This window comes from Lissotriton helveticus, chromosome 1_1, assembly GCF_964261635.1.
Source record: "Lissotriton helveticus chromosome 1_1, aLisHel1.1, whole genome shotgun sequence".
Classification (NCBI taxonomy): Eukaryota; Metazoa; Chordata; class Amphibia; order Caudata; family Salamandridae; genus Lissotriton; species Lissotriton helveticus.
The window spans coordinates 1,403,645,716-1,403,667,625 of NC_136057.1; the positions used below are offsets into that span (position 1 = coordinate 1,403,645,716).

Consider the following 21,910-nt stretch of genomic DNA (forward strand, 5'->3'; position numbering starts at 1 on the left):
TAAGCTGAGCTAACTATAACTCGCGCCCCTGCAATGCACTGCTTATGACCTCACATATTACATCACTCATGACATGGTCAGTGACATCACTGATGACATCACATGCACATTTTTTAAATTGTTCCTGTCCCAGTTGCCATTTTTGTTACCATAAAAAAGAACAAAAAAATGTACATTACAAAACCATTAAAAAAAGTAATCAAAAACAAAACCGAAAAATCATGCCACCAGGAAATAATGCAAGGTCAACGAATAACACACTTTTGAACTAAAACAATAACAAGAACATGCCCATTTATCTATCTTGAACATTCTTTAAGACGAGGTCATAGTGAGCTGATAAGACATTGTCAAGGGGTACAAATAAAATATTCTTGCTTTACCATCTACAACCATACCAAAGCAATAGTGTAAAAGCACCAAGAAAGAAACGCAAGACTAAAGGACCCTCAACTTCCATATCAGCCACAACAACAGCAGGGCAAAGAGTCCATTCAAAGGTCCAATCTCAGCTTCAAGATTTGGCTCCCCAGATGGCATCATAGTGCATGGATTGTGGAGTTGTAGTGAGTGCTGGAGAGCAGTCCATATGGCCCTTTGCAATGCTGCAAAGAATCATAAATGTTGATTTATTTTTATTTTTGCCCCTCTATAGTTTTTCTACATTAGCAGGCATTTTATTAACTTACAAAATGGGTATCTATATCTATGTGTTGTTCATTTTATTATCTTCTAATTTATTTTAACACTACTTACATATAACTTGCCATGTAGACAAGTCAAAGTGTTACTCTACAAATAAATACACAGCAAACTTTTGCAAGTTATCATTTTTTACTTTTTCAATATAAGTAAACAGTCTGTGTTAAAATATTATAGTAAGTTCATCGATAACAAATACAAACATACTCTGTTTTTTTAGACCACACTCTGTTAAATTTTGTAATCTCTTCTTTAAAACTTTCAACTGTAATACATGTGTCCTGTTCTGCAACTCCTCCTCTTAACAACTCTTCATTTTCCCTAGAATCCTGCTCCGGACCAAAGAAACGAAACTGAAGATCACTACAAACCTTTTCTCCGTCTGCCACTGTATCATTCAAAAGTGCTCTATTCATTTCTCCTAAACATAAAGCTGGAGTTTTGACATAGTACAGCCTCCTAGATAAAGTTTGCATTGTTAAGTGGTGTACAGCTAACATCTTGAAATGATGAAAGGTGCTTTGGCCCACTTTGTTTGATAAACAAGCTAGTAAGTGTCCCTGCAAATGTGTATGCTTTCTAATCTTGCAAGGATCCCATCCTTGTAAAGTAAAGTAGTTATTTTCTGTTTTAAACTTCGCCTTGGAAAGATATGTAGACATGTCCTTAATGTATCAATGGATTGCTGTTGAATACTATTAACGCTACTACAATTCCATTTTTATATAGGCGCATGACTCCGCCTTCTCTGTAACTGTTCTGCAATAACTTGTTCTACATTTGTAGGTAAAATCACCTCTTTCGCTATAGGAGTGCCCTTCTTCATTACATAACATCGTACTCTGTATTCAATAGCATGAACTAATCTATTATCCTGGACATAGCTTTCTTCATTAAAGAAAGACTCTGTATGTATGTATTCTCCACTAAAAACTCTACAAAAGTTGCTTCTGTTCACTAAAAGTTTTTCTGGTTTTGTCTCCTCAAGAACACCATTTTGTCAAGTCTTCATTCTATTTAATATCAAAATAAAAACGTTCACCTTCAAAGCAAAAGTATTATCAACTACTCTCTCAACTCGTTCTTTCTGTATCACTGCATGTCTCCTTCTTCTATATTTCGTAATATTTCTCAGTAGATTTATAACTACCGTACTACAAAACATCCTAGCTCTGATTTCCTTAAATTGCTTCGGTATCCTGGTTAAGGTGTATACATCTTTGTTACATTCTTTCCTGTTCTTGCTATATATATTTTGTCCATTGTTAATCTTCCTCAAAGTTTGAATTTTATTTTCAATATTACATAATCTTCGGAACTGTCCACATATATTTTTTAATGAGTTTGTCTTCTTACCAATAGCTCTTTTTTCATTCACCACTTTTTCTTCATTTTGCCCCTTTTGAGTCTCAGTTCTGCATAGATATTGTACTTGTTTCTGTTCCTATTCTCTCCCAGCTTTTGTAGGCAACCTGTCTGTAATTATGCAGATATTGTTCTGTAAAAAAAAACACCTTACTACTGGCTTACACACAATACAAAAATAGTTTTTGTTATGTTGCAGTTTTAAATCTACAAATCAATCTCCTGACATAACTACAAGCATTTACAAAAATGTACCAATCCCAAACCAAAATACAAAACTTAATTTATTACTTACCTTTTAATATTATACTACCCTCTCCAACAACTCAGATGCACAATATCTCGTCTTGCACGACATGGAAAGCCTGCCTGAGACTGAGTATTGTAATCAGGATTACGGGCCGGCCTCCGACTAGTCGACGGGCTCCTTGAGCCAGTCAGAAGTAAGCCGGAATGACCGACTGGTTGAGTTTTCGACCACCAGCATTGTAATGCGGCGGTCGGAAAGTAAACCCAGATACGGCTAGGAAAGGCTCCGATCGTCGGTTGGAGCCTTTCCAGGCTGCATCGTAATCGGCCCCTAAGTATTTCAGTACTTTTCTACTTAGATGTGTCAGATTTATATTTTGAGAAACACTGCATATAAAAATCTGCACATTCATCTGTATCACAACATATATGGGCTAGATGTAGGTAATTTAGATTTACCGAAAATACCGAATTTTACCGATTCGGTATTTTCGAATCAGTAAATGCAATGTAGGTAATTATTCGGTAATAAATACCGAATTGGTAAGATTCGGTATTTACCGAATCGGTAATTACCGATTCGGTATTTGCCATTCATTCCTATGGGCCTGAAGGCCCATAGGAATGAATGTCAATTACCGAAAAATTCAAGGGTGGCAGGGTGACCCTTTGACACCCTGTTACACCCCTAATTAGTGCTGGTGTGCACATGTGGCATACATACATGCCCTAAGGGCATGTATGTCTGTCACATGGCACAGGTGTAAATGCACATTTATGCATTTACATAGGAATTCCTTATTTACCACCAACTAATAGTTGGTGGTAAATAACAAATTCTTAAAGCCCAGAAGCACTGTTTTCAGTGCTACCTACATCTCTTTTACCGATTTGGTAAATACCGAATCGGTAAATGATGATCCGGTAAATACCAAATCGGTAAATACCGATTCGTTATTTACTGAATCGGTAAAATAGCCTCCTACATAGGATAAGGCTTTTACCGGTCGGTAACGGACGATTTCGGCCGTTACCGACCGGTAAAAGCCTACCTACATCAGGCCCATAGCTCACTAATTCTTCCGAGTACATGCAAACAATGTGATCGTCACATTTCAATCATGAATATAGAACACGATTTTAAAATGAGTAGATATAAAAATTCATCCATCAAGACTACTCTACACATAGTGCTCATCACAGCTAGGTCTAAGCCTAACAGCGGCCTTTAAAAAACTAAGAACATACCATAACGTGGACCCTGAGAGCATAGCCAGAAAAGTAAATGCGGGACACACTTGATTAAAATGTGCTGTTTTTAAAATTGGGATCAAGTAGGTCTTCCATCGGCACCTCATAATAACTACAAAACATAAAAAAATTAATCATGTCCTGAGGGGACTTGCTGTCACAACCGCATAGCTGCAGGGTCTCAACTTTGCTACTCCCTCGAGGGTGGGTGAGGAGGAGATAAAATAAGTAAAAGCGGAACCTTGTCAATAAAAATCAGTCGAATGTGTTGGAGAGCCCAAGGAGATACGGTTCCGTAGTATGTAAAATTTTCAGGATGATATATTTGCGTACACTAGGCTCCACTAACTCACACTCCTCCCTTTTCACCACCCAGTGTCTGCAAAAAGAATCCTTAGCCCAAAGTAAATCCTTCCTGTTGATTGAATCCGGGTCACGAAAGAGATCCGACCTTACAAGAGTACTGAATCCTTCCCGGATATATTTAAACCAAGGGATGTGGTGGGCATAGTCAAGAGCCATACAATCCCTTAAGATATCTTTGTGTAAGGCCCCTTGTTCAACCAAACTTTGAGCCAATAGGATAATGGGCGAAAAGACAACAGGTCTGACAGGTAAGACATAGCCGGCAACCTCAGACAGTGGATCAACGACTGCGCCAACACCCTCGCCCCGCTCAAGAAACCCTCCAACAGCCACGCCAACAAGAGAGCCACCTGGTTCACTGACGAGCTCCAGACTTCCAAACGCGCATGCCGGAAACTGGAGAAGACATGGCTCCACGAACGCACACCGGACAACCACACAGCCCACAAGGACGCCACCCGCAGACACCACCACCTCATCAGATTAGCCAAGAGATCCTCCTTCAAAGACCGCTTGGATAACAATGCACACGACAGTAAGGAGCTCTTCAGCATCATAAAGGAACTCTCCAACCCCAGTGCCAACGACATTCCGCCCTCCCAGGAACTGTGCGACTCACTAGCCATCTTCTTCCACCGCAAGATCGCTGACATCCACGACAGCTTCAACACCACGACCCCCCCGACTATGCCAGACTCCACCCCAACTGTGAACATCACCAGCATCAACCGCCTGACCTCCTGGTCCAACGTCAACGACGACGAGACACGCAAGGTCATGAACTCCATCCACTCTGGATCTCCGTCGGACCCGTGCCCTCACCACGTATTCAACAAAGCAGACGCAGCCATCGAACCCCAACTACGAAAGGTCATCAACATCACCTTCGAAACAGCAACATTCCCGGAAAGCTGGAAGCACGCCGAAATCAACGCCCTCCTCAAGAACCCCAAAGAGGACCCCAAGGACCTCAAGTACTTCCGGCCCATCTCCCTGCACCTCTTCCCGGCAAAGGTCATCGAGAAAATCGTCAACATGCAAGTGGCCTGCCACCTGGAAGACAACAACATCTTGGACCCGTCCCAGTCCGGATTCAGACGAGACCACAGCACCGAGACAGCCCTCATAGCCGCCACAGACGACATCAGGCGCCAACTAGACAACGGCGAAACATCAGCCCTCATCCTCCTGGACCTGTCAGCCGCCTTCGACATGGTCTGCCATCGCACTCCTAGAAGCCGGAATCCAAGAGAAGGCTCTCGACTGGACCACGTCCTTCCTCGCCGGCAGAACCCAGAGGGTCCGCCTCACACCCTTCCGATCCGAAGCCACCGACATCATCTGCGGCATCCCCCAGGGCTCATTCCTCAGCCCGACGCTGTTCAACGTCTACATGGCCCCCCTCGCACAAGTGGCCCACCATCACGACCTCAACATCATCTCCTACACCGACGACACCCAGCTCATCCTCTTCCTCACCAAGGACCCACACACCGCCAAAACCAACCTCCACGAGGGAATGAAGGCCGTCGCCGACTGGATGAGGAGCAGCCGTCTGAAGCTGAACTCGGACAAGACGGAGGTCCTCATCCTCAGACCCACCCCCTCAGCCTGGGACTTCTCCTGGTGGCCGACCACACTGGGAACAGCACCAACACCCACCGACCACGCACGCAACCTAGGTTAAATCCTCGACTCCTCCCTCTCCATATCTAAGCAGGTCAATGCCGTCTCCTCCTCCTGCTACAACACTCGCCGCATGCTCCGCAGGATCTACAACTGGATCCCGACCGAAACAAGAAGAACGGTGACACAGGCCCTCGTCAGCAGCAGACTGGACTACGGCAACGCACTCTACGCAGGAATCCCAGCCAAACACCTACGAAGACAACAACACATCCAAAACGCTTCCGCCCGACTGATCGTCAACTTCCCCAGCCGCAACCACATCACCCCCCACCTGAGAGACCTACACTGGCTCCCCGTCGACAAGAGGATCACCTTCAAGCTCCTCACCCAGGCACACAAAGCACTCCACAACGCCGGACCACCTTACCTGAACAGCAGACTCAGCTTCCACACCCTCACCCACCAGCTCCGCTCCGCCAGCCTTGCCCTCGCCGCTGTCCCCCGCATCCAACGGACGACCTCTGGCAGCAGATTCTTCTCCTACCTCGCCGCCAAGACCTGGAACACCCTCCCTACCCACATACAGCAGACCCAAGACCAACTCACCTTCAGAAGGCTCCCCAAGACCTGGCTCTTCGAGCAGTAGCAGCACCCCCCACCCCTTCCCTCAGCGCCTTGGGACCCTCACGGGTAAGTAGTGCGCTTTACAAGTACTCTGATTGATTGATTGTAAGACATACCCAGTTCTTCGTGTACAAAAAAAGTAGAGGTTCCCTGGGGTGCACATAGGAGTCGTCTCAGGAACCTATTTTCAACTCTTTGTGAATCCTCATGCGATTTATAACCCCAAATTTCACTGCGATAAGTTACCTGTGCTAGACACTTAAGCTCTGTAAATCTCCAAGATTGCATCTATTGGTTTTTTAACCAACCCTTATGCGAAGTTAAAAAATGCAGCATTAGCCTTTAGGAATTCCCTTTTCTTTTTAGTTTTCAGTGGCCCCCAGTTTAATTTAGCATCCAGCATGACCCCCAGGTAAAAGAAGTCGCTGGTATAACGGACCAGTGTGGACCCTACCTTAAAGTTGAAGGACTTCCTTGAACTTAGTCCCACCTGCATCACAAATGACTTAGATTTGTTAACCAAAACGTCCCGGTCCTCCATAAACTTCACAAAGGAGTTGAGTAGGGTTTGCAGGCCCCTCTTCGTCCGTGCCATAAGGACAGCGTTGTCTGTGTACAATAATACCGGCACGCCATGATATCCCACCTGGGGGAAGTCTACCTGCGCCTGCGTGTCAACTAGTACCTTCACCAGGTCATTGATATATAAGTTAAATAAGAAAGGGGCCAAAATACAGCCCTGTCCTCTCTCTGAATTGGGAATTGACGGGTGACCTTACCGTCATTTGTGAACCATACCTCTTCTTTGGTGTCCCTATGAAGCTCATGAAGGAAGAAGACACTGTCTTTGTTCACACCCATGCCCAATAGGGTCTCCCATAACTTGTTTCTGTTTACACAGTCAAAAGCAGAAGACAAGTCCATGAAGGCCAGATATATACTGCCAGATGGTATATTTGTCAACTGTAGACCTCCCTGGACTAAAACCATATTGGATGTCAGTTAAGATGTTATTGTCGTCTGCCCATATGGACAGCCTAGTCAACAGGATATGTCCAATCACTTTAACTAATGAGTCCAGTAGGGATATGGGCCTGTAACAGAGGGTGGTATCCCTATTTCCTTTTTTAAAGACGGCAACAATGGTGGATAGGGACCAAGTGCTAGGCAAGTACCCTGATATTACAGCATTTAAAATGGTGGTAAGGAATGGAACCCACAACTGGGTTACATAAGTAGAGGTCCAGGGGGATAACATTGGGTCCTGGCGCCTTATTCCTGGACAACCCTGCTATACCCTTGCTAACTTTGTCAACTGTGAAAACAAGGGATGGCTTAAGTCCGCCACCAGCTAAACTTGAGTCTGATGGACTGCTGAACATATCCTGGTAATTGCCAACCCATTCCTTTTCTGTAATATGTACTTCAAGGGACTGTGAGTTTCCACCTGACAGAAAAGGGCAGCTGAAAATACTCCAGAACTGATTACTATTTTTCAGGGAACATGCCTCAGTAAGCTTACTCCATGCCTCCTTTAGCTCGGCCTTACGCCTTGCTAGTTCAGCTTTATATATCCCTCTACACTCTTTTACCCAAGCAGAATCCCTTGGTTTAGTGCCCAGTGCCATCCTCAGATTTCTGGCCACATAGAAACAGTTGTGATCAAACCATCTCTTAACTAGACCTTTCGAGAACGTGGGCGGTGCCTTAAGCAGGTGACCAGTTGTACGTGAGATGGCAGAGAATGCTCTCAGCACAGCCCCTGCCTCCATAGGCCTGACTGTACAGATATCGATCTCCCTCTTGCACTTGGCCAAAAAGGAATCATAAAAAGGAGTCCGGGGTTATTTGTGCCCACCTTAGCCTTCTGCCGTGGTCTGTTGCCCTTAATGTTCCCTTGGGTGCTTGCATACGGGATTTCCCAGGTCTTGGCCAAGTGGTTGAGATACACAGCGGGTTGTTTGCACGTCCCTGGCCGCACGTAGACTGGGTTACTTGCTGCGGCCTGTTGCCTTGGGAGGGACATGGCGGGGCACACCTTCCGTAGCCACGAAAGGGGCAAAAAGCAGACTGCGCGGAATGGAAGGAGAGGCCCAAGGACTTGGCCGTAGCCCGTGAGTCCTTGAAGCGCTCTAGGGCATTGTCTGCTTTGTGGCCAAAAAGGCGACGGCATCAAAGGGCATTTCCATCAGAGTGTTCTGGACAGTCAGTGGTGTCCAGCCCACAACGGATCGTAAATTTTGCTGCATCTCTACTGGCGGCGACAGCCTAGGAGAGCACTGCCCGGGCCTCCTCCGGACACTGAGGCAGCATGTGCGCCACCGTATCCCACACCGAGTGGGTATAACGGCCCAAGAGACATGCAGTGTTCACCGACCGCAGTCCTAAGCTGGCAGAAGAAAACACCTTCTTCTCAAGATTGTCCAGCTGCTTGGAATCCCTATCTGGGGGAGCAGTAGGGAATGCGCTTTTCGAGGATGAGGCTTGGACCACCAAGCTCTCAGGTGATGAAAAGCAGCGAGACTCCCAAGACTTTCGATGCCGCTTGGTGCAAACCACCTCTAATTCACCTTAAGATTAGCGATCAAAATAAAGAGGCAGGCGCTAGTTTGGAAGGCGAAGAACAGGTTTATTTCTCTAGAGGAGAACACATTACATCAGACACCGGGGCTATAGTCAGGAGGTGCTCTAACTGCATCTCTGTGGCACGGCCTTTTATATGTTTTTTCGTCAGTTTGTTACATGGTCAAACATTCCTGGCATCAGTTTATTGCATAGTCAAACATCCTTGGAATCCCCGCCTCAAGCTAGTTCCCACACAAAGCCAGCAGCAATCTTCCCTCCACCCAGATCTAACAGATGATCGCTATCTCGCAGCTGGACATTCCGACAGGCTCTAAAACATGTGGGATCGGTCAGATCTAAGGGGTCGTGTCACTGATTAAATTCCGGCCCCTTTGTTGGTGAAGCAAGTTCTGTCGTATGTAGGTAATAAACTATGTCCACAGGGGTCGGTAAGTGCCTGGGACCGGATTGAGTGGCCAGGTGCAGTGGAGGAGGTTATCAAAGGGGCCTGCCCGTGCGCGGGGATGAAAGGAGAAGTGGGTTTGGTGCGGGAAGTGACTCTGGGGCATTGTCATGCTGACAAGGTTTTACGACCCTGGTACATGTGTTCAGGCTTGGTCAGAGCGCGGGGGGATGATAGAGAGGTCGGGGTGGCTCACAGGTGACCAGCAGAGTATGAAATGACCGCGAGGTCTAAAATGGTTGCTGCTTACGCGCACGTAAAGGCCTTCGCTAAGCAAGATGGCGCCGGCAATGTTCATATTTGTCGTTTTATTTTCTACAGTCCTACCTCTGAACATAGTTGGTGGACCGTCGGAAGCGCCGGAGGGACGCGGCTTTAGTGACTGTGATTTACTCGGGTCACGGGTACGGACACGTGAACATTTGGCAGAGTGTCCTGAGGAGTGACGCTGGTATGTGCTGACATAGCGCACTCCAGGTCCAGTATAATGTGAAAAGATTGAGAATAGAAAACCCCTCATATGCCCTGATGAAATCGCCACAAGAAGGTGCGATGAAACATGTCGGCTTGAGGAAAGAAACTCTGATGGTAAATAAGTAACCATTTTTTAACTAGTAGTGCTTCGCTGCATCAGAATAAAACGGTATCAGCAAGCAAAGCACCACTACACAACTTATTTGTTTTTTTGGTGTGGTCTGTTTGGGGTTCTGTTGTGTGTCTCTTGACACTTGCAACAGGTATCAGTGGTTTGATACGTTGGTCACTATTTGTGTTCTTCCTTCACTATTCTCACGTCCGCACTACTCTTCTGTTGAGTGCACGTTTGTCTTTTCACAATAGAGAGAGTTGCCAATGATGAGAAGTGAGTATACCGGGAACCATCAACCGGGAACCCCCTCGGGTTGTTCTACCGTGAGGTACTCTCTCTATCTTTCACACTTTTTCTTGGGTGAATGATCTGGTCCTGTGTGATTTTATATTGGTAAAGAATACATCCAGACCTTTGGATTTATGTTATTGGACAGATTCCAGGTAGTATTGAAAATGTATCTCTACCCGGTCCACGTTATATATGGATGTTAACAGTTGGGTGAGGCATTAACTGTTTGAGCATTGTCATGCTGACAAGGTTTTACGACCCTGGTACATGTGTTCAGGCTTGGTCAGAGCGCGGGGGGGATGATAGAGAGGTCGAGGTGGCTCACAGGTGACCAGCAGAGTATGAAATGACCGCAAGGTCTAAAATCGTTGCTGCTTACGCGCACGTAAAGGCCTTCACTAAGCAAGATGGCGCCGGCAATGTTCATATTTGTCGTTTTATTTTCTACAGTCCTACCTTTGAACATAGTCCAGCCAGCTTGCTAGTCTACCTCAATGTCCATAATGTCCTGTATCTCTCTATAGTTTATTACTCTCATCTTCGTGAGCTCAGTGTCCATAGTCTTAGGGTGCAAGGAGTTCAGGCAAATAGAACACAAAAGTGGTATACAATGTATCCGCAAACAACAGCCACATATTATTAATATTGGAACCAAGAGGATCATCATTATTTTCCAGCCCCATTCTTTAAAAATGCCCCAAAACCAGCTTCCAAGTGTCCAAGTCTCTGACTCCTGAGGGATTTCTGACGCCAGCCTGTGGAGGTGTTCAATTGCCTTGAAAACAGAGGGTGAGTTGTCAGGGACGTAAGTACAGCAACTGGCTCCGATGATGCGGCATGCTCCCCCACGGTCTGCTAGTACCACATCTAGAACAATGCGGTTCTGTAAAGCCACCAGGTGGACCGCCTGAAGCTCAGCTGTGTTGTTGGTAAGGATGCCAGCAGTGACGTTCAAGGCTGTTTCAACCGCTTGAGTTAGGTGCCGGATGGCTCGGCTGTTTTCCATCGGGCCCCATAGCGGGCCGAGTCCTTTTGCCGCATCGAGGAACTGTGATGTGGCGGAGTCTGCTTGTTCTGTGTCTTTGGAACGCCTTTCTCTGTGATGGTCTGCAGGTGCTGTGTAGGTTGGAGGAAGAACAAAAGCGATGTAGCACGTGCCCCCCCCCAGCCTTTTGGGAGCCAGGTGTAGGCTTTGGTACCACAGATGAAGTACATGTTGGGTGATGCAACAAATGAAGGGGGGGTCAGTGTTCAGAGTCTTCGTTATTTGGCAAGAGCTGTGACCCACGATCTTAGTCCCATGGCCTTCGATGCAGACAAGGCCTGAGACAAGGCCTGAGACGTTCACCACAGATAGGGCCACTGTCAGAGTTGCGGCAGTTCGTTTCTTTAGATAGGAAAAGGTAGGTCTGGCTGGGTTGTTGTACACTTGCATTTCAACTCGTTCTTTAGCGGGAATGTTCATTGGAGAGGTTGCTTTTGAAGTCAGAGGGCAGAAGGGAGCGGATGTTCTTCCCGTTTTGTTCAGCCAGAACTCATTGTAAAATTGTTTGATCGTCCCATCGGATGTGGCATTGTCTTTGTAGCTCTCTTGCAGGAGCATTAACCAGGCGAGGCAAGATCCATGAACAGAAAAGGGTGAAGGGATGAAAGGAATGGAATGTTCAGTGGCATGAGGTAGCAACCCACAGATCAAACAGTTTGTGGCATTTGCGGCAAGATTGTGTTGGTGCAATAATTGTACGAAATAATTATTCCAGAATTCTTTGCGTCGTTCTCGGAGGCGTGGTGACAGTGACACCAGATAGTGTACTTTCTTGGTGGTGGGTTGCATGGTAGGTGACATTGTTCTGTATGCAGGAGCACTCTCTTCAATGATCCAGACAGTGACCATTATCAAGAGACTGGCGAGAGATGCTGCTACAAGTGCTATTGTCTTTGTACTGTGCAATTTGGCAAGTTTGGAGTCGTCGCGGTGGTTCTTCGGTCGTCCGGGTTCTTCCATCACCTTCAAGAGGCTCGCCGACTGGCAGGACCACATACTTTCGTCTAGCGTTTCTCCTGGTAGCATTTGTAGTGTTAGCTACCGATCTGAGACTTTTGACTCAGCTAGTGGCCTGCTTGTCGAAGCACTCTCTTTTCGTCTACTTCAAATTGTACCCTTTCTTGGATGGTACCGTGGGGTCGGGAAACTCTGCCAATTCAAGTGTCTCTGTTTGTGGGTAGCAACTCAGGGCTGGTCGATCCGTCGTCAGGCGCTCTTCTTGGACGTCCACTTCCTCGCAGCTTGTCAGCGTTGGGGAAATCTTCTTACAGTGATGTGCGTGCAGCCAATTTCGCTTTCTTTCCACTCGAAGAGCAGTTCGGTGGTTATCAAGACTTGCCAGGGGCCCGTCCACCTGGGTTCCAGACTCTTCATCCTTTGGAAATTCTTTGTCAGCACGAAGTCCCCAGGCTTGATATCGTGTCCTGGGCACCTGGATACGTCTGGTATGGCTTGCTGCACCTGTGTGTGGATAAGTGTTAGTTAGTTCGTTAATTTGTACAAATAGTTGGACATTAGTATGTCCGGGGGATGTATGACATTACAACGCATGCTTTTACCACGCATGCCTTTACATCACAGTTTTTACAACGCATGCTGTTGCAACGCATAGCGCTAAGGGGTGCTGGATAGTGAATAGTTTAATTTACTATTCCAACTCCAGCCCCCGTGGATAGTAGGGAAGGTGTTGGATAGTAAATTAAATCTATTCCCTATCCTAGAGCGCCCCCCAGCGCAATGCGTTGTAATAGTTGTGTCGTAAAGGCACTGTGTGGTAAAAGTTGCGTTGTAAAGGATGTTCCCCATGTCCAGGACATCATTAATGGAGGTTGGCTTTGGTGCCACCCATATGTTCATAGGCCTGCCGAAGACTACTTCGTAAGGGGTCAGTCGGTGTTTAGTTGGGGTGGAGCGCATTGACAGCAATGCCAGTGGGAGGGCGTCGGGCCATTTCAACCCAGTCGTGGCGACTATTTTTGCTAGCTTCAGTTTAAGCGTGGCATTGTGTATCTCTACCAGACCCGCTGATTGGGGGTGAAAAACGGCGTGGAACTTTTGCTTTACCCCCAACCCTTTCAGTATATTTTGTATTACTTCTGCTACGAAGTGGGGGCCATTGTCGCTCCATAAAATTCTACAAAGGCCATATCGGGGGAAGAACTCTTTCAGTAATACCTTTGCAGTAGCTAAGGCGGTGTTGTCACGGGTGGGGTAGGCCTCCACCCATTTGCTAAAGGCGCATACGATCACTAGAACGTATTTTAGACCATGGCACCTCTCTAGCTGGATGTAGTCCATTTGGAGGACTTTGAAGGGGTGATCAGGGACTCCAAACCCTCCACGTGGTACTACGGTCCCTTTCCCTGGGTTCTGTTGCAGGCATACCAGGCATTGCTGTACTAGGCGTTTTTCTGATTCTGCTATCTTGCTGTTATGCCATACTCTGGTGATCAGTTCGGTCACGGGGGCAGATCCTATGTGTGCTGGTAAATGTGCCATGGTCAATATGGGGATCAGATAGGCATTAGGTAGCAGCCATTTGTTTCCGTCTTTTGTCCTCCAGCAGCCTTCCTCGTCTTTTAGTCCCACCCAAGCCCATTCAGTCAGTTCGTCCTGTGTGCCTGTTGTTTGTATGTCCCTTACAGTCGTTCTTGCGTCATTCCATTGTTCTGCTTGTGACCTGGTCATGTACATTCGTGTCGTTGTTCTGTCCTGGGCTGTGGTTTGGGCAGTAATGTCGGATAATGCGTTTCCCTGTCCAATGAGGTCGGTCACTTTCTTATGTGCCTGGCAATTAATCACTGCTAGCTGCTTGGGGAGGAGGACTGCTTCTGTCAATGCGGAGACTAGATCTCCATGTTGGATGGGTGTGCCGTGTGAAGTCAGGAACCCTCTTTCTCTCCACAGGAGCCCAAAATGGTGAACTACCCCGAAGGCGTACTGGCTGTTGGTGTATATGTTTACTGTCGTACCAGCTGCTAAAATACATGCTTGTGTGAAGGCAATGAGCTCTGCTGCTTGGGCGGATCGTTGGGCAATGCGGGCTGTCTCTAGGATGGTTCGGGCGGTGGTGACGGCATATGCAGCTGAGGTGGTGCCATCGGGAAGTTTGATGCACGAGCCGTCTACCCATAGTTCCCCATCTGGTTCTGAAAAGGCAGTGTCTCTTAGATCCACTCTACCCTTTGTTTGTTCGTCAGTGAAGGTCACACAGTCGTGCAGGGGAGTCACTTTCGGGTGGAGGTAACAATGTGGCTGGATTGAGAGTGGTGCATCGTTTCAGAGTGATGTGTGGCGCTAGCAAGGTCAACTCGTAACCTGTCAGTCGTGCGCTAGTCAAGTGTTGGGTTTTGGTCTGGTTCAGTAGCATGTCGACTGCATGGGGTACTAACACAGTGATTGGATTGGAGAGCACTATTCCTTCGCTCTGGCATATGGATACTGCTGCAGCTGCCACCGCGCGCAAGCACGCTGGCAACGCTCTAGCTACTGGGTCGAGGGTGGCAGAGAAATATGCACAAGGGCGATGTTTGTGACCAATTGATTACGTTAAGACGGACAATGCACATCCCTCCCTTTCATGTGTGTAGAGGAAGAGTGGTTTGGAGTAGTCTGGGGTTCCTAGAACAGGTGCCGAACAAAGTGCGTCTCGCAATTCTTTGAATGCGGACTGGCATTCGGGTGTCCAGGGGAAAGGTGAGGGGGTGTCTTTGGCTAGGAGGGAGAGAAGGGGTTTGACAATGAGGCTAAAGTTCGGTAACCACTGTCGGCAGAATGAGGTGAGGCCTATCAGAGAGCGGACTTGCTTCTGATTCTTGGGAACGGGAGTGTCTAGAATTGCCTGGATCCTGTCGGGTGTGAGTTTCCTCCCTTCTTTCGATAAGAGGTGACCTAAATATGTTACCTGTGGTTTGCAGAACTGCAATTTCTTTCGAGAAACTTTGTGACCGTTTTCTGCAAGGAAGTGTAGGAGTTGGATTGTGGCTGTGATGGGCTAGTGGAGTGGTGTCTGCTGCTAGAAGGATATCGTCTACATACTGTATCATTACCACCCGTCTGGTAACTGTACGGCATCGAACTGTCTTTTGAGCGCCTGGCTATTGATGCTCGGGCTCTCGGTGTACCCTTGGGGTGCTCGACAAAATCTATATGAGCGGAATCTTAGAGTGAATCCGAAAAGGTAGCGACTGTCTTGGTGAATGGGTATGGAGAAGCAGGCATTTTTGAGATCCATAACGGTGAAAGTGGTAGCAGTTGACGGAATTAGGGTCAGGATGGTGGTGATGTCAGAAACTACTGGGTACTGTGGTACTACTATTTTGTTTATTTCTCGTAGGTCGATGATGAAGCGGTAGGCTTTTCCCTCTCCCTTTCTCTTTAGGATCGGTAAAATAGGACTATTACAAACATTGCTCACTACCTCTTCTACCACTCCTGCCTCTACTAGTGACTGTATGATTTCGGTCAAGGCTTTCTCGCCCTCTGGCGATATCTTCTACTGGGGTATTTTCAGTAAGGTTGCGTCTTGTCCTATTGTCACATGTACTGGGTCAATCATCATTTGTCCTACGTCTGAATCAGAACTAGCCCACAGATGCGAGGGTAAAGTGCATAGTAGGGGTGTGTCTGTCTCAGAAATGGGATACATATGTTGGGATGGATTATCTCTCAGGTGTTGATGCATGTCATATAAGATGACTCGTACTCCATCTGGCGAACATCTGATAGTCGCACGGAAATGTTTCAGTAGATCGAGACCCATAATGGCGTCTGGAGTGTTGGAGGAGAGAAGGAACGTTGTGTCGATAACATTGTTTTCAAGTTTGAAGGGGCTTGGTCTGGACAAAGGGTTGGTGGAGGGCGTACTGTCAAATCCTATTGAGCTTATATGTGAGCCAGACAAGGGTGCCCTTGGAATCAGTCGTTTGGATAGCGCACTACGTGTTGCTCCTGTGTCTACCAAAAATGGCGACTCTGTGCCCAGGACCTTTGCGGAAACATAAGGGCCTTGCTGATCAACATAGAGTTCGACTGGATCCCTCCCTTGCCCCTGGCTGTCCTATGCAAAGTCATACATGTTGTGTAATCTGTCTGTTGACACTGATTCTGTCTAAGGCGGTCAAATGTGTTCACTCTTCCTGGCCTTCCTTCGCTAGCTTACCTTGCGTACCCTCTCCCACGTCCTCTTCCTCTTTGTTCATTTGCTATCTCCCTCGCCCCACTGCCCCTACCGATTCCTAGCAGAATCGGGCATTGGGATTTCCAGATGCCGTATTCTTTGCAAAATGCGCATTGATCCTGTCCTAAGTGCTGGCGTCCTGTATATGGCGTTGATGAATTACTTCTAGGCGGTTGCGCCCTAGGGGTATTCTGTTGGTATGTTCCCTTATATTGCTCCCTTCCTGTATTCACTCCTTGGAGCTGCGCTATCATTACCCTTTCTTTCAAGTCTTCTTCCTTTCCGTGGCTCTATCATTCTCATTTTTCTGGTGTTCATAGTACTGGGCCATCTGGAGGATGGCCGCTGGTTTAGAGGCTGCCCAGCTGCTTTCGCTGGTCTGCAGTTTTTGTGATACTTATGGTAGCAGTCCCTTAAAATAATTTTGGACAAACAAGTGGTGTCCGGTTGCGGTGGACATGTCTTGTCCGCTGGAATCGGAGAACACTGTTTCAAATCTGGAGAAATACTCCGACACGTCCTCTTGTGGTTTCTGGCGGCATGCGGTTACAATGGACCAGTCGATCTTTTTCTCCGGGATCATAGTTTTGACTTTCTGTACTATTTTGTCGGGAAGGTCTAATATGGCTTTTACTGGTTTCTGTCCGGGGTTTCGCTGTTTATCTTAAAACACCGAGTTGCTCCCAGGTATGGCCGAGCAATTCTGTGTGGTCTATCCTCCTAATCAGCTTCCACACATCGGCTGGCAAACATAACCCGAAGAACAAGTCAATGTCGGCAAGTGTCATTATTGTGGTCCCCAGAGCAGTACCTAGTTCTGTGTAAAAGGCGGTGGGATTCTTTCGCAAATCTGGAAGAGATTTACGGAACGTCAGGATGTCTTGTCTGTCCCATGGCTGATATAGCAAATTGTAGACCACCCTTCCTTTCGCATCCTGGTGGTTTATGTCATCATTGGTCCGTTGTCCTCTAGGGGGAACCCAATAAGGGGCAGCTTCTTTTATTGGCATCATGGTATCCGGTTTTTCTATCGGGGGCCCTGTCATTGTAGATGTCTTATTCTTAACTACCCGTCCTTGTTCTATGAGATGGCGGAAAACCTCTAGTGTGTGCGAGAAGCGTTCCGCTATATCACAGTTATTTTCATCTCCCGTATCTACCTTTCTATAAAGAGCCATTAGTCGCTCGGGCCCTACATCTCTGTACTTTTCCTCATAAGCAGTGAGTGTGTGATAACAGAGGCATACAATGAAGTGTCGCTTATGGTTTTCGACATAGGAGTTGAATATGTCGGTTATATACTCTTCGGTCTCTTTCCTATCTACGAGCGTTTTAACTATTTTATCAATACCTGCCAGTTCGTCTTTATTTAATCGTGGGATCCTCGGCAACCCTTTCTCTTTTGATTCAGCTTCTACTGACCCGCCTTTTGATGAGGCATTAGGCACAAGAGACTCTGTTGGTGCTGAGGCTATGGGAGTCAAGGCAATGGTGCTGCCTTCAATTACGCTTTGGGATTCCTGACGTTGTATTACAGGATGAGTGGGGGCATAAGGAGGTGGCATGTAGATGATCGGAGGGCCTAATAACAAATCATCATCTACTTTCTGTTTAGTTGGTAACTCAGGGTAAAGAGTCGAAGGCGTTCTAACAGGGCATTGGCCTGATACGTTCGATTCTTGTTCATTTCTATCAGTCTCTCTTTCTTTTATATCTTCCTCTAACTTTTTACAAGCTTGGTGAGCTGCTTTTTGCATCGCTTTATCTAGTCTAGCTTTGTTTCCTCTCTTTCGTTGGGTTGCTTCTTTCTGCCATAGACCGAAGTTGTCAAGCATGGCTGGCGTAGCTTTCTTTTTGTGGAGCGCTATTTCTAAGATTTCTATTTTAGCGAGATCAAAAGATCCCGTCAGTGGCCACTGATTTACCCGGGGATGTATGACGTTACAACGCAGGCTATTACAATGCCTGCCTTTACAACGCGGTTTTTACATCGCATACCATTACAACGCATAGCGCTTTTGGGTGCTGGATAGTGAATAGTTTAATTTACTATTCCAACTCCAGTCCCCGTGGACACTAGGGAAAGTGTTGGATAGTAAATTAAACGTATTCCCTATCCTAGAGCGCCCCCCAGCGCAATGCGTTGTAATGGTTTGCGTTGTAATGACCGCGTTGTAATGGTAGTGCGTTGTAAAAGTTTCGTTGTAAGTGATGTTTACCTTACCTGGTCCTTTCTAGTGTATTTGTGCCATAGTTGGCTATAAGCAACGATGGCTACTCCATATTTAACATACATGTCCTTGTTAGGGGTGCCTTCCGGCGGTGCTGGATGACTGACCTCTAACAAACGGTCTGGTCAATAACAATCAAACAATTTTGAGAAGATAGGCATGACGTACAAGCGGTCAATATAAATATCTCAATAGGTCGTGGACAAAGGTCCGCACTACCTGCCCTTCGCTGCCTGCAAAGAGGGAATATTCCTATTCTACGCTGTTTGCAAGCAGGGAATGTCTCAATTACTACCAATAACTTCAAAGAGCGGAATACTAGTATTCGAGCAAACAATTTCAATACAATCAGACAATCAGTTTTGTCGTATATCACGACCTTACCCGGACCGTTATGGACAGTTTCTTCGTCGTCCCGTTCCAGCGCCTGTTTGTCCTCTCACTCCAACAAATGCGGCGTTCCTGTAAGGTCCCAGTCAGGACCGTAGGTCACTCGAGAGAGGTCCGTTCGGAACCGGTGAAGTTCAGTTGATCGGCCGCCAGGCGAGGGTCTCTTTCAGGCAGGTGCACTTCCCGATCGTTTAGATGTTCACTCTATCGTTAGGACCTCTCTCACTGGACCCATGTGTCGCTGATGGGCCCCGACGTTGGTGCGCCAATTGATGAAAAGCAGTGAGACTCCCAAGACTTTCGATGCCGCTTGGTGCAAACCAAATCTAATTCACCTTAAGATTAGCGATCAAAATAACGAGGCAGGCGCTGGCAATGGAAGGGGAAGAACAGGTTTATTTCTCTAGAGGAGAACACATCACATCAGACACCGGGGCTATCGTCAGGAGGTGCTCTAACTGCATTTCTGTGGCATGGCCTTTTATATGTTTTTTTGTCAGTTTATTACATGGTCAAACATTCCTGGCATCAGTTTATTGCATAGTCAAACATCCTTGGAATCCCTGCCTTAAGCTAGTTCCCACACAAACCTAGCAGCAATCTTCCCTCCACCCAGACTTAACAGATGATCGCTATCTCGCAGCTGGACATTCCTACAGGCTCTAAAACATGTGGGATCGGTCAGATCTAAGGGGTCATGTCATTGATTAAATTCCGGCCCCTTTGTTGGTGAAGCAAGTTCTGTCGTATGTAAGTAATAAACTATGTCCACAGGGGTCGGTTAGTTCCTGGGACCGGATTGAGTGGCCAGGTGCAGTGGAGGAGGTTATCAAAGGGGCCTGCCCCTGCGTGGGGGATGAAAGGACAAGTGGGTTTGGTGCGGGAAGTGACTCCGGGGCATTGTCATGCTGACAAGGTTTTACGGCCCTGGTACATGTGTTCAGGCTTGGTCAGAGCGTGGGGGGATAATAGCGAGGTCGGGGTGGCTCACAGGTGACCAGCAGATTATGAAATGGCCACAAGGTCTAAAATGGTTGCTGCTTAGGCGCACGTAAAGGCCTTCGCTAAGCAAGATGGCGCCGGCAATGTTCATATTTGTCGTTTTATTTTCTACACAGGGGTAGGGTGTTGAGAGAGGAAAAGTGGGTTGCCAGGGCTGGGCTGTGGCGTTGGGCAATCATCCTGTCTACAGGAGCCCCTGTGTTGGGCTTGGACCAAGTGCCCAGAAGGATGTCAGTAAGAGCCTCATTAAAAGACAGTATGGGCTCTGAAGAGGCTGCTGCTGGCTGAAGCACCTCAGTCAGGAGGTTAGTCCTGAGAACCACTGTATGAAGCTCAAGGCCTCAGCCACAGTGTAGGAAGCCACCTCCTCCGTAGCCACAGTAGAGGGAGAAAGCATACCAAGGTCTGGGGAGGTGTCCAGACCACTGGCATCACCCAACTCCTCTCGCCAGTCCGGCTCTTGAAGTCGGTCTGCTAGAGGGTCAGCAGATCCCTCCCAGACCTCCTCACACTCCTCTGGCTGTCACTCAGGGCGAGAGGGAATGCCAGGGATGAACAGAGGTACAAAAGTACCCTCCGGTGCCGGTACCAGTGACGGTCGACGTTGGTCAGGCGCCGGGTCCAAGTCTGGGGCGGAGCTGGGGTGCGCCAGGGAAAGTACCATGAGGTCAACCAGTGTCGATCCAGGTCCAGGCTTGGATCCTCGGGGGTCCTCCGGCGCTGAAGCCGAGCCGCCAGCCTCAAAGGCCCAGGTCCCCCAGCCGAGTCCGCAGGGCCCAAAGATATGCTGGAGGAGTCGGGCTGCCCAAAGATGCTGTGAAGCGCTTCGTAGAAAGCTCAAATCTGGGCAGGGGACGCTCCAGCAAAAGGAGGGAAGAGCGGAATCATCCCAGAAGCGGGCTCCGAAGGCGGAGCCGGAGAGCAATGACTCTCCGGATCCCATGTCGCGTCGCCCGACGTACGGGGAGAAGGCGAAGAGCGATGGTGCTTCTTCATATTCTTGTGCTTTGACTTACTGGAGGAGAGGGAAGACTTCGAAGAGGAATGGTGATGACTCCATGACCGGTCCACAACCATCCTTTTGACGGGGACCTCGAACGGCGCGGAGGAGACTGCCGGGCCTCCAAAAGTTCCGGGAACGCTCCCGTAAAGACTTCGGGTTCATGTCCCGGCAGTCGGAGCACGACTTCGTATCATGCGGCCTGTTGCGGCTCCAGGCACCAAAGGCACACTAGGTGCGGATCGGTGACCGACATCGACTTGTGGCAGGAATCACCGGGCTTGAAGCCAGTCCAACGATGGGATAATGAAGACTCAAAAAAGACATCGACAAAAGTTGAAAAAAGGGTTAGTCAAAAAGTGACAAAGGGGCACGCTCCCTCCGAATTTGCGCTGGCTGGCGCAGAAAAAGAAAGAAATGACAGCAGCGTGCAGGGGCGGCGTCTAACCATCATCCCGAGTCGACCAACGCCACCTACCGAAGAAATAGATTATGGAAACTCAAAAGCATAGCTTAAATATTTGTGAAGTAAAAAGCTGTTTTTTTATGACACTTGCATTAGGGTGTTAAGCTGCAACTATCCACCAGCCGGGATGACACCTGAACAAAAGCAAAGCTGACGGCGTAAGGAATTAAGATGGGCACAGCTGGAACATAATATAAAATAACTTGCTCATCCAAAACACAACAGTTCACATTAATAAGAACTGACTCCCATGGTGCTATTATTCGGTGGTCCTCCTGGACCTGAACCACCTTCCAAAATAAACACACACAAAAACACGCATACGTCAGTAGCTGTGGGCCCAAGCTCACAGTTAAAAAAACATACTTGGAAGTCTTTGCACTCGGCCACAGTTAAAATGTAAATGTAAATGTAAATGTCGGAATTTGTAAAGCGCACAGCTACCTCCACCGGAGGTGTCCCGGCGCTGTCCGTATACCGCTTAGGAACCCTTCCTGGGAAAT

General features: G+C 47.6%; 1 protein-coding gene and 1 long non-coding RNA gene across 53 annotated transcripts in view; one reads left to right on the plus strand and one right to left on the minus strand.

Moving 5' to 3' along the window:
- The window catches only part of NFIX (nuclear factor I X), a 5,476,577-nt gene that overhangs the window by 1,893,447 nt on the left and 3,561,220 nt on the right, over window positions 1-21,910 (minus strand). For 48 of the 50 annotated variants that reach the window (XM_078684524.1, XM_078684487.1, XM_078684527.1 and 45 more), the window contains one exon: window positions 2,059-2,200. The exons of the other annotated variants lie outside the window; for them this stretch is intronic. The gene's annotated coding sequence lies outside the window, so the exon portion shown is untranslated. The remainder of the gene's footprint in view (window positions 1-2,058; window positions 2,201-21,910) is intronic. 50 annotated transcript variants of the gene reach the window in all.
- LOC144826379 (uncharacterized) overlaps window positions 1-21,910 on the plus strand; it is a 102,332-nt gene that overhangs the window by 68,606 nt on the left and 11,816 nt on the right. For 2 of the 3 annotated variants that reach the window (XR_013609814.1, XR_013609808.1), the window contains one exon: window positions 1,028-1,745. This is a non-coding gene — a long non-coding RNA (uncharacterized LOC144826379). Of the gene's footprint in view, window positions 1-1,027; window positions 1,746-21,910 lie in introns of those variants that run through there. The other variant, XR_013609812.1, reaches the window with a different exon arrangement.